General features: G+C 32.4%; 1 protein-coding gene and 1 long non-coding RNA gene across 2 annotated transcripts in view; one reads left to right on the top strand and one right to left on the bottom strand.

Annotated features, from left to right (window-relative positions):
- Positions 1-14,371, bottom strand: part of LOC135844272 (uncharacterized) — a 137,679-nt gene that overhangs the window by 96,929 nt on the left and 26,379 nt on the right. The window lies entirely within an intron of this gene.
- LOC135843885 (uncharacterized) lies at positions 7,350-9,145 on the top strand. Its single transcript, XR_010558399.1, has 2 exons — positions 7,350-7,828; positions 8,002-9,145. It is a non-coding gene; the product is annotated as an uncharacterized LOC135843885 (long non-coding RNA).

Raw genomic sequence — 14,371 nt, 5'->3', positions numbered from 1 at the left:
GCTCTATAACGTAGACGTACGATCTAATATTGGTAAAAACATTCTGCAAAATATTAAAACTTAATCCGGCTTTTGAATATTTTCGGCATCTTGAAAACTGAAAAGCACAACACAGCGCAACGTAGCGCCTATAATGCTTTCGCTTTCCTCTATTTTTGTAAAAACCACCATCATCAGCAAACAGCGCAGCGCTGCGTATAGTATACAACCACCAGACGTATATCAATTTCATCTCGGTATTAATGGATGGATTACGCCCCGTATACGTCTATATAGAGTCGTGTCGCAGTATGACTTCGCCGTGACACATTAATCCTACCGTATTAACCTCACCATCCCGGATCCCTGCACCGTACCGTCGTCCTAGGTCAGCTCTCATTTTCGCAGCCATTATTACACGCGCGTTGTCGAGTCTGCCTATCTCTGATATGAGTGTACTTCTTTCCGTGTTATGTGAAAATCATCGTTATATACAAGGTGTCCTGTAGAACGACATACAGGGTGTTTCAAGATGAGAGTAACGCCTGCCAGGTCGAAGCTATGCAAAACTTATTGTATTCTTGTGGGTAAGTTTGCCTAATGGGTGAGCATTTTCATCATGGGTTTTTTGATTTCACTCAATTGTTTCTTTACAACATATTTCATCAATCCAATAACTCAGAAAACCATCATTGATTTTAAACTTGCTCCTTCGTGAGGGTCTTTGTTTCTTTTTGAGATACCTTGTAGGGCCATTCCACCTTACAACAAACTATTCTTATGGAGGTATTTAAAATTACGAAAAATTTTACAGCCCACGGCCGTCCAAGGAAGAAAAATCGAAGCAAGATCCAAACATTTTTTTTTTCAATTTTGTGTGGATTTAAATGTAAATTTTTTCCTTTTTCTAAAATAAGTATACATACATAATATGAAAAAAAAATCAAAATTCCATTAAATTGACTTAGAAAGCTTAAATTTGATTTACACCCCACCTTTTTAGCCTCTCGAATCAATTGACGGTTGTTTTTTCACGTTTGAAAAGTTCAGATGACGAAAAAACTTGAAGAAAATGAACGAAAATGGAAGAAGAGTGGAATATTGTGAACATCCCACACAATAAAACGACTACAAATGCTAGAAAGGAGGGCATTAGGGTTCAAAAATTTCTGAAAAATTTAATTTTATCAAGAGACAACTGAGACGACAATAAAGATGAAAATTGAAGTGGTATCAGATTTCACCTCTTATTCAACCAAGAACTTATCCTAGAGCAAAGAAAGGCACAATTTTTTCGTTTTTCATTTGAAATGTTGCAAAATAAATTATGTCACCTACTTTGTCTTATCCCTTTTTTTTACGGTGCACTAAAACCCCTCTTTAAACAAAACTTTTATTGCAGGTAAACCAGTAAAATTGAGAAAATTTTTACAAAAATTACGTACTTATTTGATAATTAAGTATGTTAAAATATTTGTATCATCGAAGTTGAATAAAATTTAGCAATTAATCACACATAGGTAGCGCATCATAAAAATATCAAGATTAAAATTACTGAAATCAATCATAAAATAGATCCTAAACATGGAAAAATTGGGCAAAACAGTTAAAAATGACTCAAAATTGATGAAAAATGCCTCATTTAAAAAGAATCAATGTAACATAAAATCACAAAAGAAATGTCGAAAATAACAAAAAATTACATTTTAAAAATTTATAATTTAAAAAAAAATTGAAAAATTCCAAAAATTGGTAAAATTTTAGTGAAATTTAGTAGGTATAGGTAGGTAGATAGGTTGGTTGGTAGGTACCTAAAACTTGGCAAAAATGATCGAAGTAATAACATTTTTCAATTGAATTGACATGAAATGGATTCAGAAGTTTGTGCCAAGATTGATTGAAAGGTTTACAAGGACAGTCAATTTTAATTTTTGAATTCTGACTTTTATTTTGGCTTTTTTATGGAAATTTTTCCAAAATTGGAAAGTCCAACAATAATCGATTCGGAAGGAAGGAGGGGATTGAAAATACGAGTATGTATTAACCAAATTTTAGCGATCTGCTTCAATTTGATCAATTTTTGATTTTTTCATGGAAAATAAGACAAATGTGAATTTTTAAAGTATCGCGGAAAATTAAAAAAACAAACTTGGCACTTGAAATTTGGTTTGGTGGTGTATTTTTGGATGCAATTTAGATGCTTTTGCGATCGGTCCAGAAAATTATCGGATGATTAGTATACCTCTCTAGTCAGGGCTTCCAAGGATTTTTCGTAGAGGGCAAGAATCTCAATATTTTTATGCAATCCAATTTTTTGGTCCAATACTCAACTTTAGAGCACTATAAAATGGAATCGATTTATGATGAAACAATTCTATTTTGAACATTTTTGAAAAGAGGCTCAAAATCATATTTTAAAAGTTCAATTTTCAGCTTTCTAATGCATGCTAAATTCGAGGAGGTCTATCATTTATTTTAAAAAATTCAATATGCAATACCTACATAGACATCTTTCATTGTAGGATCTCGATAACCTATAAAAGGGACCATCTCTTTTCTTCTCTCTTTCCCTCTCCACAATTTTGGCAAAATGTTGAATGAAAAATCATAAGACATATTTTTTGTAATTTTCTTTGAAACGATGATTTTTTCTAAACCAACTTTTCAAACTTTAACGACTTCTTGATTCCTACAATAAGACCCCAAATTTATCGAAAAAAATCAAGTGATTCCAAGTTAGTTAGATTTTCAAAAGTTCTGATTTAGAATTTTAACTTGCTCTGGTGACACAAAATCCTCTAAATCCTTCAATCAGTGATAAAATTTCTTTAAAAATTAGAAAATATGTGTGACCAACTGCTTGGTTGAATTTTCAGAGGTGTCAATTTTTATTTTTAGCCTAATTTTCTGACTTGAGTCCCCTATACCTCACAAAAGAGTTCAGAAATTTTTTAAAATCAAAAATTTGAGTCACCTTTGATGGTATATGGTTTTTTAGAGGTGCTAATTCCGATTTTCAACGTGCTTTTTCAACATGATCCTGATAAGTCCCACATCAGGCCTTCAAATTTCGAAAAATGTGTGACCCACGATCTGTTGAGTTCTCAAACAGTCGTCATACGATTTTTTTTCTTTTTTTTTTTTTGATTCTTTGCGAAGTAAGTGTTATACAGAAAAAAGAACCATGAATCGCACGAATTTTCTAATATGATTCACTTTCAAATATAAATTAATAAATTCATATCTACCTGAAAAATGAGACAAATTATTCAAACTTCTCAATGCTGAATAAAAAAAAATAAGTATATATTTTTTTCCTAAAATGAAAAACATTCAATTTTTTAATACCGTCAAAGAAATAATTTTTAGCAAAAAATTTCAATACTGATTGATTTTTTGATTTCTTTTCAAGATCATCTTCAGTCAACCAAGTCCGAAACTCAGAGACCGAAACAAAACACGAGAAAGACCCTGAATAAATAAAATGCCAAATACGAGTATTTTCAACAATTAGCGACCTTAATGCAAAAAAAACAACAAAAAACAGTAAAATGCCTAATTCATCTACCTAGGTACATTCGATAATTCCACTACCATAAGCGATATAAAAATCAAAAAAGTATTCCATCAATTTTTTCCCCAATAAAAAAGATTAAACTCAAGAGTACCACCGAATTCTGTAAAATTTATGGAGCAATTTTTCTTCGATTTTACATGGCATTATGGTATTATTGCCGAAACCGTTTTTCTTGGCACGGGCTCATTCGAAAGTTCATAAATTCTTCCAGGATTGAAATCCACAACGTTTTCCCATCGCTTTACCCTTCATCAAAACCCCATCTAAACGTTCTGAATGGAAAAAATAAAATACATATATCACGTCATCACACCACTTAAATTCTACCAACAAAGCCACGGAGTAATTAAATCAATTTTTTAGTTTCATTCCAACAACATTTTGGCTTCGAAATTAGGTTTAAATTATCTGTCACCGTATACAACAAAAAAGTACTTCGTTAGGTGAAGAGGATTTTTTTTTTAGGTAGGTAACTTGAACAGGTACATTTTAAACTTACCCTAGATGCAAAATTACGACGATACTACGCAATACGAATTAAGTACGTACTACATCGCGGGAAACGCCTTGGAAAAATATGATAAATTCTTACCTAAAACATAAAGAAAAAAATACAAAATGTAAATTAATCCGTTGTCACAGTGAAATACCTACGAACAATAAGTAATCAAGAGGTTCATTATAATGTGAAATTTTGCTGGAAATAAATTCTCGTGACGGGATCCGCATACTCAAGTCAAGACAGTCAGCAGGCCAAATGGTGAGCTAACCGTTTCCTTGGGTAGAAGTTTGCAACAGTCGACGACGAATGTACAGAATGGGTAAGAAATTACGACAGATTTACGACACGTGTCATACAGCTAACTGTTTTGGATATTGCAGGTGAATAAAACTGGGTCATAGTTTATTTACTTTAATTCAAGCTGCGACGTTCTTCATTTTCATTAACAATTTAAAAAATAAAAATAAAATGGCTGTTGTTTTAAAGCATAATGTAAAGAAAAAAACAAAAAGTACCTTTCTACATAAATTCAAATCACGAACGTTTAAATTTAAAGTCAAATTTTTAACATTTAATTTGCAAAATTCTCATCCAAGTACCATCCTCATACCCCACATCTAAGCCCCTGAGCACACATAACCTGTATTTTCACTACCAACGTCATTTCCATCGATATCATTTTTTCGTAAATTTAGTCACGTAAAATGCTAAAATTCTCCCACTCAAACCATCATTCGCATCCAATACGAAATTTACATCAATTCTTGAAACTCTCGTTCATCAAACGAAACAACTCCTCATCGTCTCTTTTGGAAATCATTCGAAGCAGATAAACGCCATTTATTGGGAAATATATACACTAATTTTTCGACGACCAAATATAGGAAAAAAAAGGAAAAAGAAAAAGATAATACAGCTCATGAATAATCCATGAACGTGACAAAAAAAACTTATCGGTGCATGAAAATTGCAAATTCATTTTTCTCTACCAGACACAAAATTGTCGATGGGTTTTGCAATGGCGTGCCTTTGCCTTTAAAAACCAACGAAATCTCTCGACTTTCATGTACCCTTGTTGGATATACACGAGCTCTTCAGACTTTTACATACATATTAATCAGTCCGAACTCTCAACGTTTATATAGAGCTTTCGTTGCAATTAAATCATCAAAGGGTCTTGACTCTCGTATTTTAGTACTCTCGTCATCATCGACGATGCAAAAGACACATCGACATTTGAACGTGTTTCACCAAACGACTCTCGTGTCACCGATTAATGATATTTACGTGACTATGTCAAAGGTTCTCGCAAAACAAATACCTATTTCAAACGCGAAAGGCTTATTTGCCAGACCACAACGGTATGATAATTTTCAAAAATCGTCCTTTCACATGACATGATAGCCTATATATTTGTCAAACGTACCTACGTATCTACTACCTACTCGTTTATTACTCAAAAATTTCGTTCAAAAATGGAAGCTTTTGTGCAAATTCAGCAGGCAAAAATCTAAATTTAATGTTAACAGGTCACATGAATTTTGGAAATGGCGTAGATAATTTTTTGTCGAGTAATTTTCTTTCTATATGCCCATTATCAGCAATTTTTTTTTGTTGAGAAAATGACAAAACAAGTCAAATTTTTCACAAAAGTAGTGTTTTAATATCTTTTTTGATAGGATTTTTATGAATGAAATTTTGGACAAAAGCGAGAAGATTGCAATAAATTAATTTTCAAACAGTTTGACAAATTTTCCCAAATTCCACTTTATCAAAATTTTCACAAAATTTCCAAAATTTTCACAAAATTTCCAAAATTTTGACCAATTTCATCAATTTTTCAAAATTTTGACCAATTTCATCAATTTTTCAAAATTTTGATCTTTTTTAAAATTTTGATGTGCTTTTTAAAATTTTAACATTTCCAAAATTGTTAAACAATTTTCTAAAATTCTGACTAATTTTCCAGAATTTTTAAATAATTCTCCGAAATCTTTACCATTTTCCAAAGTTTATATTTTTACAATTTTTAATGAATTTTTCAATTTGACAAAATCCAGCAAATATTGCTTAAAATATGGTGAAAATTGAAATCATTCAAACCAAAATTACCACTAAAAATTTGAAAAAATTTCAAGTGCCCTCGACGGAAGTAGAACTAGGAAAGTTCCTCTTAAATCTCGATGATTTCAACTTAATGTAAAATAAACCACTAAGGTTCGGTTACGGTTTCGGTTTCAGTCGTTGAAAAAAAATCATAATATAAACTTTTATAGCATCTCAAACATCTTTAATTTATTGAAAAAGTAAAAGCCAAACTTATCAAAGTCGTTTACTTAATCACGCCTAGTTCCAATTTCTCCTTTTAAAGCTCTACAAAAGAGCAAATTTCAGTCTCCTCCTCTATACCCATCAACGAACATTCACCCTTATTGCTTTGATAAAATCAACATAAGAAAAATTTTTCATAAAAAAAAAATTATCTCGGATAAATTTGAGAAGAAAAATACGCCAGAGGTAGTTTTTCATAGAGAAAAGTTTCTAAAAAAAAAATTCGTCCATCTCTCGTATGCTCAAACACGTTGAAAAATTTTACGTTAGAAACTTGCTGTAATAAACGTTCAAAAGGAAACTTTCGCTTCTTATGATTTTCTTCGCAGTGTACGTATTTTTCTTGATGTTATATCGAATGCTTTTCAACTTTTTAAACATTCCTTTCCGCTCCTGTGGGCATCTGAGCTATGCTGTCGCTGTCGTAGGCCGCGTAATATTCATATAATATCAGTTCATTTCCTTATGGTGAAGTTTTGGCGTTCGTTGGTTTTCTTTTTTTTTTTTTAGTTGGTTGCTCGATTAACCCTGTTGACGTTTCATTTTAGCAAACTTTTTTTTTCCAATGGACGTTTCACGTTCCGGATGGAAAATTTCTTTTTAAACAAAATATTTATGTTTTTAGAAGTATATATAAATACCCAGGTAGATATATCGAATTTTGAAAGCAAAACTGTTGAAAGAAAGATAAATACTGCGAAATTCTTCGCTTCCAAGTATTGTTATTTTGTTATTCTATCATTTTTTTTCTTCTTTTTTTTCCTTTTTGAAAAGAATTCTAAATCAGGACTGAGTAACGTGGCAAGTGGAAGTGGATTTTCGTTTTTCTTAATGGTGTTTTCTCGAACCGAAATTTTCCATTTATTTTTTTTCCATCGCTCGTTGAGGGTTTTCATTCGATACAAATCAAATACGATTATTTTATCTGAGCCATGCCAATGACACGTTCGTAATACAATTTACAGCAACGGATTCTCAAACAAGGTCAATTACATTTCAAAACCGCGTAATACGCTGAGGAACGCGAATAATCCCAAGTACTTCGATGGTAATGCTAAAAATATCAAATTATATCGATATAAGTAGAGGAGCTAGGTTTATGAGAAGTATATTTTCACATCTGTGGCGGTTCGATTATTTAGATATTACTGGCTGGTAAACATATCATGTGATAAGTGACACGATTGTATTTACGTTTATCAGTTTATGATGTTACTTCAAATAATAAACATTGCAACTCTCTTGTATTTCCTACAAATTGGTGACCCCGACGTAAACATGGCCAATCCTGACGGTGACAATTTTCAAGATGCAGTTGGTCCAGTTGTAGCTCGCATTAATGTTAAATGCCCACCATTTTGGCGCGCCGATCCTACATTATGGTTTGTTCAAGTGGAGGCACAGTTTGCGAATGCTGGGATTTCTGCGGATTTAACCAAGTACAATACAATTATTGCTGCTCTTGAACATGACGTTATGTCCGAAATTACTGATATTGTCTTATCACCACCAAATCAAAACAAATACGATAATTTAAAAAACAAAATGATTAAATGGTTTTCAGACTCTGGTGATAAAAAAGTTAGCATTTTACTAAATGAAATTATTTTAGGCGATCAGAAACCTTCCAGTCTTTTCAGAAAAATGAAACAGTTAGCTGATGGTCAAGCTACAGATAATTTCCTGAAAGGTTTATGGCTGAAAAAATTACCAGAAAATGTACACACAGTTTTGGTGTCAAGAAACGATGGTATTGATGATTTACTCGAGGCAGCTGACAAAATGGTGGAGATTCCCAGAAATTACATAAATGCTGTTTCTTCATCGTCCTCTACTTCAACTCTGGAGCAAAAGGTTGAATTACTGACACAGCAGGTTGGAATACTTTTAAAAAGAGATCAAGATCGTTCTAGATCTCATTCGCGTTCACGTAATTCATCTAATTCGCGAGAAAATCGTAATCGTAATCGTAGTCGTAATTATTATTCAAAAAATGTTCGTAATCGTGAACCTACACCAGCTAAAAATAAGGATTTTTGTTGGTATCATGATAAATTTGGAAAGAAAGCTAAAAAATGCATACCTCCTTGTAAATATGAGTCATCGGAAAACTAGTTAGACAAAGCATTAATGCGGCCTCTTGCTTTGTCAATTCAACCAAATTTAAAAAAACTCGCCGCCTCTTTATTTATGATCCTATTTCTCATTTTAGATTTCTTATTGATCCTGGAGCAGATGTTTCTGTACTACCAGCCTCCATTTTCAAAGATAAAAAGTTAGCTCCTCTTGCACTTTATGGTGCAAATGATTCTCAAATCAAAACTTATGGTCAAAAAATATTACGTGTTAATTTAAATTTACAGCGCAATTTTCAATGGTCGTTTACCATAGCTGATATCTCCTGCCCAATTATTGGAGCTGATTTTATTTATCATTTTGGTTTATTAGTTGATTTAAAAGGAAATCAACTAATTGATTTAACTTCGAAATGTTCTTCTAAAGGAAAGATGTTTCAAACTGAAAATTTTAAAGTTTCAGTGATATCTGAGAAGTCATGTTATTCTGATCTTTTAAAAAAGTACTCCGCTATAACCAAGGAACGATTTTTAGATATTTCAAAAGTGAAACATTCTACCACACATTTTATTGAAACCGAAGGCCCCCCTGTATTCTGTTCTCCACGTCGTTTGAATCCTGAAAAAATGAAAATTGCCAAAGAAACTTTTGATTTTCTACAAAAGTTAGGTATTTGTCGACCCTCAAAAGGAAGTTGGGCAAGTCCATTACATATGGCTAGAAAAAAACCAAACTCTTGGCGCCCTTGTGGAGACTACAGAAATCTTAACAAAATAACAAAACCAGATCGTTACCCTCTTCCTCATATACAAGATTGCTCTAACCTACTATTCAATAAGACTATTTTTTCTACTATTGATCTTGTTCGAGCCTATCAACAGATCCCTGTAAACAAGGAAGATATTGAAAAAACTGCTATAACTACTCCTTTTGGACTTTTTGAATTTCCATTCATGCCTTTTGGTTTAAGGAATGCAGCTCAAACCTTTCAACGCTTTATGCATGAACTTACTAGGGGCCTGGATTTTCTTTTTGTATACATCGATGATATTATTGTGGCTTCTTCATCTGAAAGCGAACATCTCAAACATTTGGAAATTTTATTCAAACGGCTCGAGGAATATGGTGTTACTATCAATGTTGCAAAATGTTGTTTTGGTGTACCATTGGTGAAATTTTTAGGTCATGAAATTTCTGCCGAAGGTATTCGTCCTTTGAAAGAAAAAGTTGAAGTTATTTCAAATTTTCCAATTCCTACCCGAGTTGATCAATTGAGAAATTTTCTAGGAATGATAAACTATTATCATCGCTTTATTCCTTCTATGGCTGAAATCCAGATTCCATTGCAAAAACATGTTGCTGGAAGTAGGAAAAATGACAAATCACCCATTGTTTGGAATAAAGATTCAGACATTGCTTTTCAAAAATTGAAATCAGCTTTAATTTCCGAAGTGTTACTGGGACATTGCTCTCCCAATGCTCCTTTATCTATCATGGTAGACGCTTCTGACATTGGAATAGGTGGTGTTCTGCACCAACACATTGATGGTAAAATTCTACTGTTAGCATTTTTCTCCAGAAAATTATCATCCTCTCAACTAAATTACAGTGTTTATGATAAAGAATTGTTAGCAATATATGAGACTATTAGACATTTTCGTTACATGCTAGAGGGTAGAGAATTTCAAATTTTTACAGATCATAAACCATTAACTTTCGCATTTCAGCAGAAATTGGAAAAAGCGTCACCTCGTCAACTGAGACAACTTGATTTTATATCTCAATTCTCTACCGATATTCGCCATGTATCAGGAGAAAAGAATGTCGTAGCAGATACATTGTCTAGAATTGAAACTATTTCTCTGTCCAATAAGTTTGATTTGGATATTATTGCAAAAGAACAAAAGACTGATATTGAACTGTCTTCTTTTTTAAAATCTAAAAATAAAACTTCTTTAAAATTAGCTGCTATTCCAATTTCAGATTCTGTTTCTGTTTATGTCGATTATTCAACAGGAATTGATAGACCATTCATTCCCAAATCTCTTCGTTATGAAATATTCTTAGCTTTTCATGGTATAAGTCATCCTGGTAGTCGTGCAACAAAAGCTTTAATATCCAAACGATATGTATGGCCTTCAATGAGTAAAGATTTAACGAAATGGACTAAGGAATGTCTATCCTGTCAAAAATCTAAAATTTTTAAACATAATCACAGCCCTTTTGGGGAATTCCCTATTACTTCAGAACGATTTGATCATATTCATATTGACCTGATAAAAGTAACTCCATGTAAAGGAAACTCTTATTGTCTTACTATAATTGATCGTTTTTCCCGTTGGCCTGAAGTTATTCCAATTCCAAATCAAGAAGCAGAAACCGTTGCTTCAGCTTTATTACATGGTTGGATTTCAAGATTTGGTTGTCCTTTAAATATCACTACTGATCAAGGTAGACAGTTCGAATCAAAATTGTTTCATTCTTTGGCTCAGCTTTTAGGTACCAAGTTGATAAGAACGTCTTCTTATCATCCTATTGCAAATGGCTTAATTGAAAGATTTCATCGTGGACTCAAAGATTCTATCAAATGTGTTGACTCAAAAAACTGGATTGATGCTTTACCCCTTATTTTATTAGGATTGCGCTCTTGTATAAAAGCAGACACTAATGTCAGTCCTGTTGAAATGGTTTATGGTACGACTCTTCGTTTACCTGGTGATATTTTCAATAATATTTCTAAAAAACCTCAAAACACTGCTTGTTTCATTACAAATTTAAGGAATGTTATGCAAAAGCTCAGTCCTATTCCTACTTCGAATCATTCAACAAAAAAATTCTTCATTAATAAAGATTTATTAGAATCAGATTTTGTCTTTCTCAGGGTAGATCGAGTTAAAGCTCCATTAGAACAACCCTATGAAGGACCTTTCGCCGTTATTTCAAAATCTGAGAAAAATGTTACTATTAATTATAAAAATAAACCAGTAGTTGTTAGTATTGATCGATTAAAGCCAGCGTTTGTGGTAAATTCAAATGTTATTAGTTGTATTCGCGAAAATCCTGTTAAAAGTAAACGCGTTTGTTTCAAATGTTAATTTAGTTTAAGTATTTAAAAAAAAAAAAAAAAAAAAAAAAAAAAAAAAAAGGAGGGAACTATTGTGGCGGTTCGATTATTTAGATATTACTGGCTGGTAAACATATCATGTGATAAGTGACACGATTGTATTTACGTTTATCAGTTTATGATGTCACTTCAAATAATAAACATTGCAACTCTCTTGTATTTCCTACACATCCAATGACCAGTAATATTTCGAGCTCAATGGACCCCGCATGGACGCAGAAATTTGATAATTAATCTACCCAACTTTTTAAAAAAAAATTCTCAAGTGGTTGAAAATAAATCATCGCGTTTTGGTTTCGTATTTTACCCCATAAGTCGATTTAATTTCGTCGTTAAGCGAAGATTGTTGGAAAATTTTTACGATAATTCGACCTTGCCGTACAGAAGGATTGTATCCACGCGAAAATGCGGCGCATTTACGATTCCCCAAAGGATATCGACAATACTGGGTCATAGTTAGTTGGAAATTCGTAAAAGCCTTAGCTTTATGAAGTTTCCTAAACACTACCTGCAATTATCTGCTAATGTATTCGCAATAAATTACCCATTGCTTGCTCGTTTGGCGTATCGTTGTCGTCGTAGATACCAGCTTAGATCTCCAGAGGATATTCTCGCAGACTTGTCAGCGGCACACGCGATAATCATTTCGGTACAAACGAACGAGAATAAATTTTAAATCAGCAGAATTTACTCGGCTTTGTTTTCAGTTTACGACGACTGTCGCGAAGCTTTGAAAATATCATTTTTAAATCGCGTCGAGAGTCGTTTTATCACCTTTTTTCGGAGTGAATTTTTGCAAGCAAAACTGCTTTCATATGTCGCAGAGAAATTGTGAAGCGTTGTCGAGACCGTGAAAGCTGGATTTTTCAACGCTTTAGACGAAATCTGTTCTCTTTTTTTTATCGTTCCGTCTCACTCTTATTCTCGAGTGCCTCGTAAAGAACGGTGAGCAAAAAGTCAACCTTAAGTATTTAACGGTCTTAGAGTACTTATACCGGTAACGATCATTTTAAACTTTTTTCAAGAGCTTTTCGTCTGCACACTCGGATGCCATTTTCGAGTTTAATTAATATTTTTTTTCTTCGTATGGGTGTCTTTAAATGAATCACGTTTTATGAGGTAGATGTTGTATGACACAGTCATGTTCTGTGGTGTGTTTCAATTTTTTTTTTTACTTGAATGTATGTTGCAATTTGCTAAAAAAATAGTACTAATGAAAGGTTCTTAGCTCAGTCAAACAAAAATTGGCATTAAAAAAACGATTGATTTTGGTGGCTCAGAACCCTCGTGAGTCGTGGCTGAATTTTCAGATCGCTGCATCACCGTTGACCCCACCAAAAATGGTAAAATTGACATTTCTGTTGAAATTTTTTCTCTTTGACAGTTTTTAATTCAATTTTTTTCAAATTTCCAAGGATACTACATGCATACCCAAGGATAATCACGGGAAAAAAAATTAACTTACATATTTTGTTGATAAAATACGAATTTTTAATTTTTCAAAGGCACTTTTGGTACTTCTCTTCAGAGATGAAAACACCAAAAAAAAAAAAACATTGTGTGGGTATCTCATCCGCATTTTGGTACTTATAATTATTTAAGTATAACAAAAACTTTTTAGGTAGGTGTTTGACCTTCAAAAATGAAAAAAAAACAAGTCGTTGACTTTGGTCAGAAAATTTTTTTCTCGCAATATATCATGGAAGACACCTCAACCCTCAACCCTAATTCTTGAACATTTTTAATGATTTGAGCCAATTTTTTTTCATTCGACAATAATTTTTTGGTGAAGAGTGATAAATTTTGATTTTATTTGATTCCCAAAGATTGAAATATTTGAAAATTGTGTTTTCAAAAAGTTCTGCTGTTTTCCCTTTTTTTGTTCATGATGTCCTGTTCATTTTACACATTGTATTTACTCACTTTTTTCTATTTTTTGATCATGGAACAAAAATTTCGAGACTCCCCCTTCTGAAAACTACTGAGGTATTTTTGGGAAAATGACTTGGTTTTTTCATATTTTGAGCCAAAAATCTTTGAATTACCAATTCATTCCTCCCTTATTTTGAAAATATTTTGTATGTATTTCTAAAAATTTTCTCTCAAGTGATGATAAATTTTTGGGGAAAAAATCTAAACATCTGAAAATTTTGAATTACGAGTAAAAAAAAATCGAAATGTTTTCAGAAGTAGTGAAAAAAATTGATAGTAAATAGTAAACCCTTCCCCTTCCCCTTCCATTCAAACAAAATTTGAGATTTTGTCCTGCTTTTGTTTTTTCTCCCATTTCTTACTCATAGGACAAAAACTTTGAGACTCCCCCTTCTGAAAAATATTGAGGTAATTGTATTTTTGAGGAAATGACTTGCTTTTCATATAATTATTGAATCAAAAAATTTTGAATTTTCCACTTATTCTTCCCTTATTTTGGAAATTTTAATCTCTGAAAATTTCCTCTCAAGTGATAATAAATTTGGGGTAAAAGATCTCAACATTTGGAAATTTTGAATTGAAAAAAAAAAATCGAAATGCTTTCTTAAGTAGTGAAAAAAACTGATAGTGATAATATTGAACCTCTCTCCCTTTCCATTCAAATAAAACTTGAGAATTTGTCCAGCTTTTTCATGTTTTTCCGTTTGTTAGACAACTTTTCATGTTGAAAATCACAAATATGAGCAAGTAACATCTATTTGTGGAATTTGCGTGCATTTTAACATCACTAATGTCATCTCACTTTTAGTAACTTATAGAGGAGGCAGGTGAGAGTAACCAAGCAGAAAAT

This window comes from Planococcus citri, chromosome 4, assembly GCF_950023065.1.
Source record: "Planococcus citri chromosome 4, ihPlaCitr1.1, whole genome shotgun sequence".
NCBI classification, from domain to species: domain Eukaryota; kingdom Metazoa; phylum Arthropoda; class Insecta; order Hemiptera; family Pseudococcidae; genus Planococcus; species Planococcus citri.
This window is presented reverse-complemented; position numbering and strand designations above follow the sequence as displayed.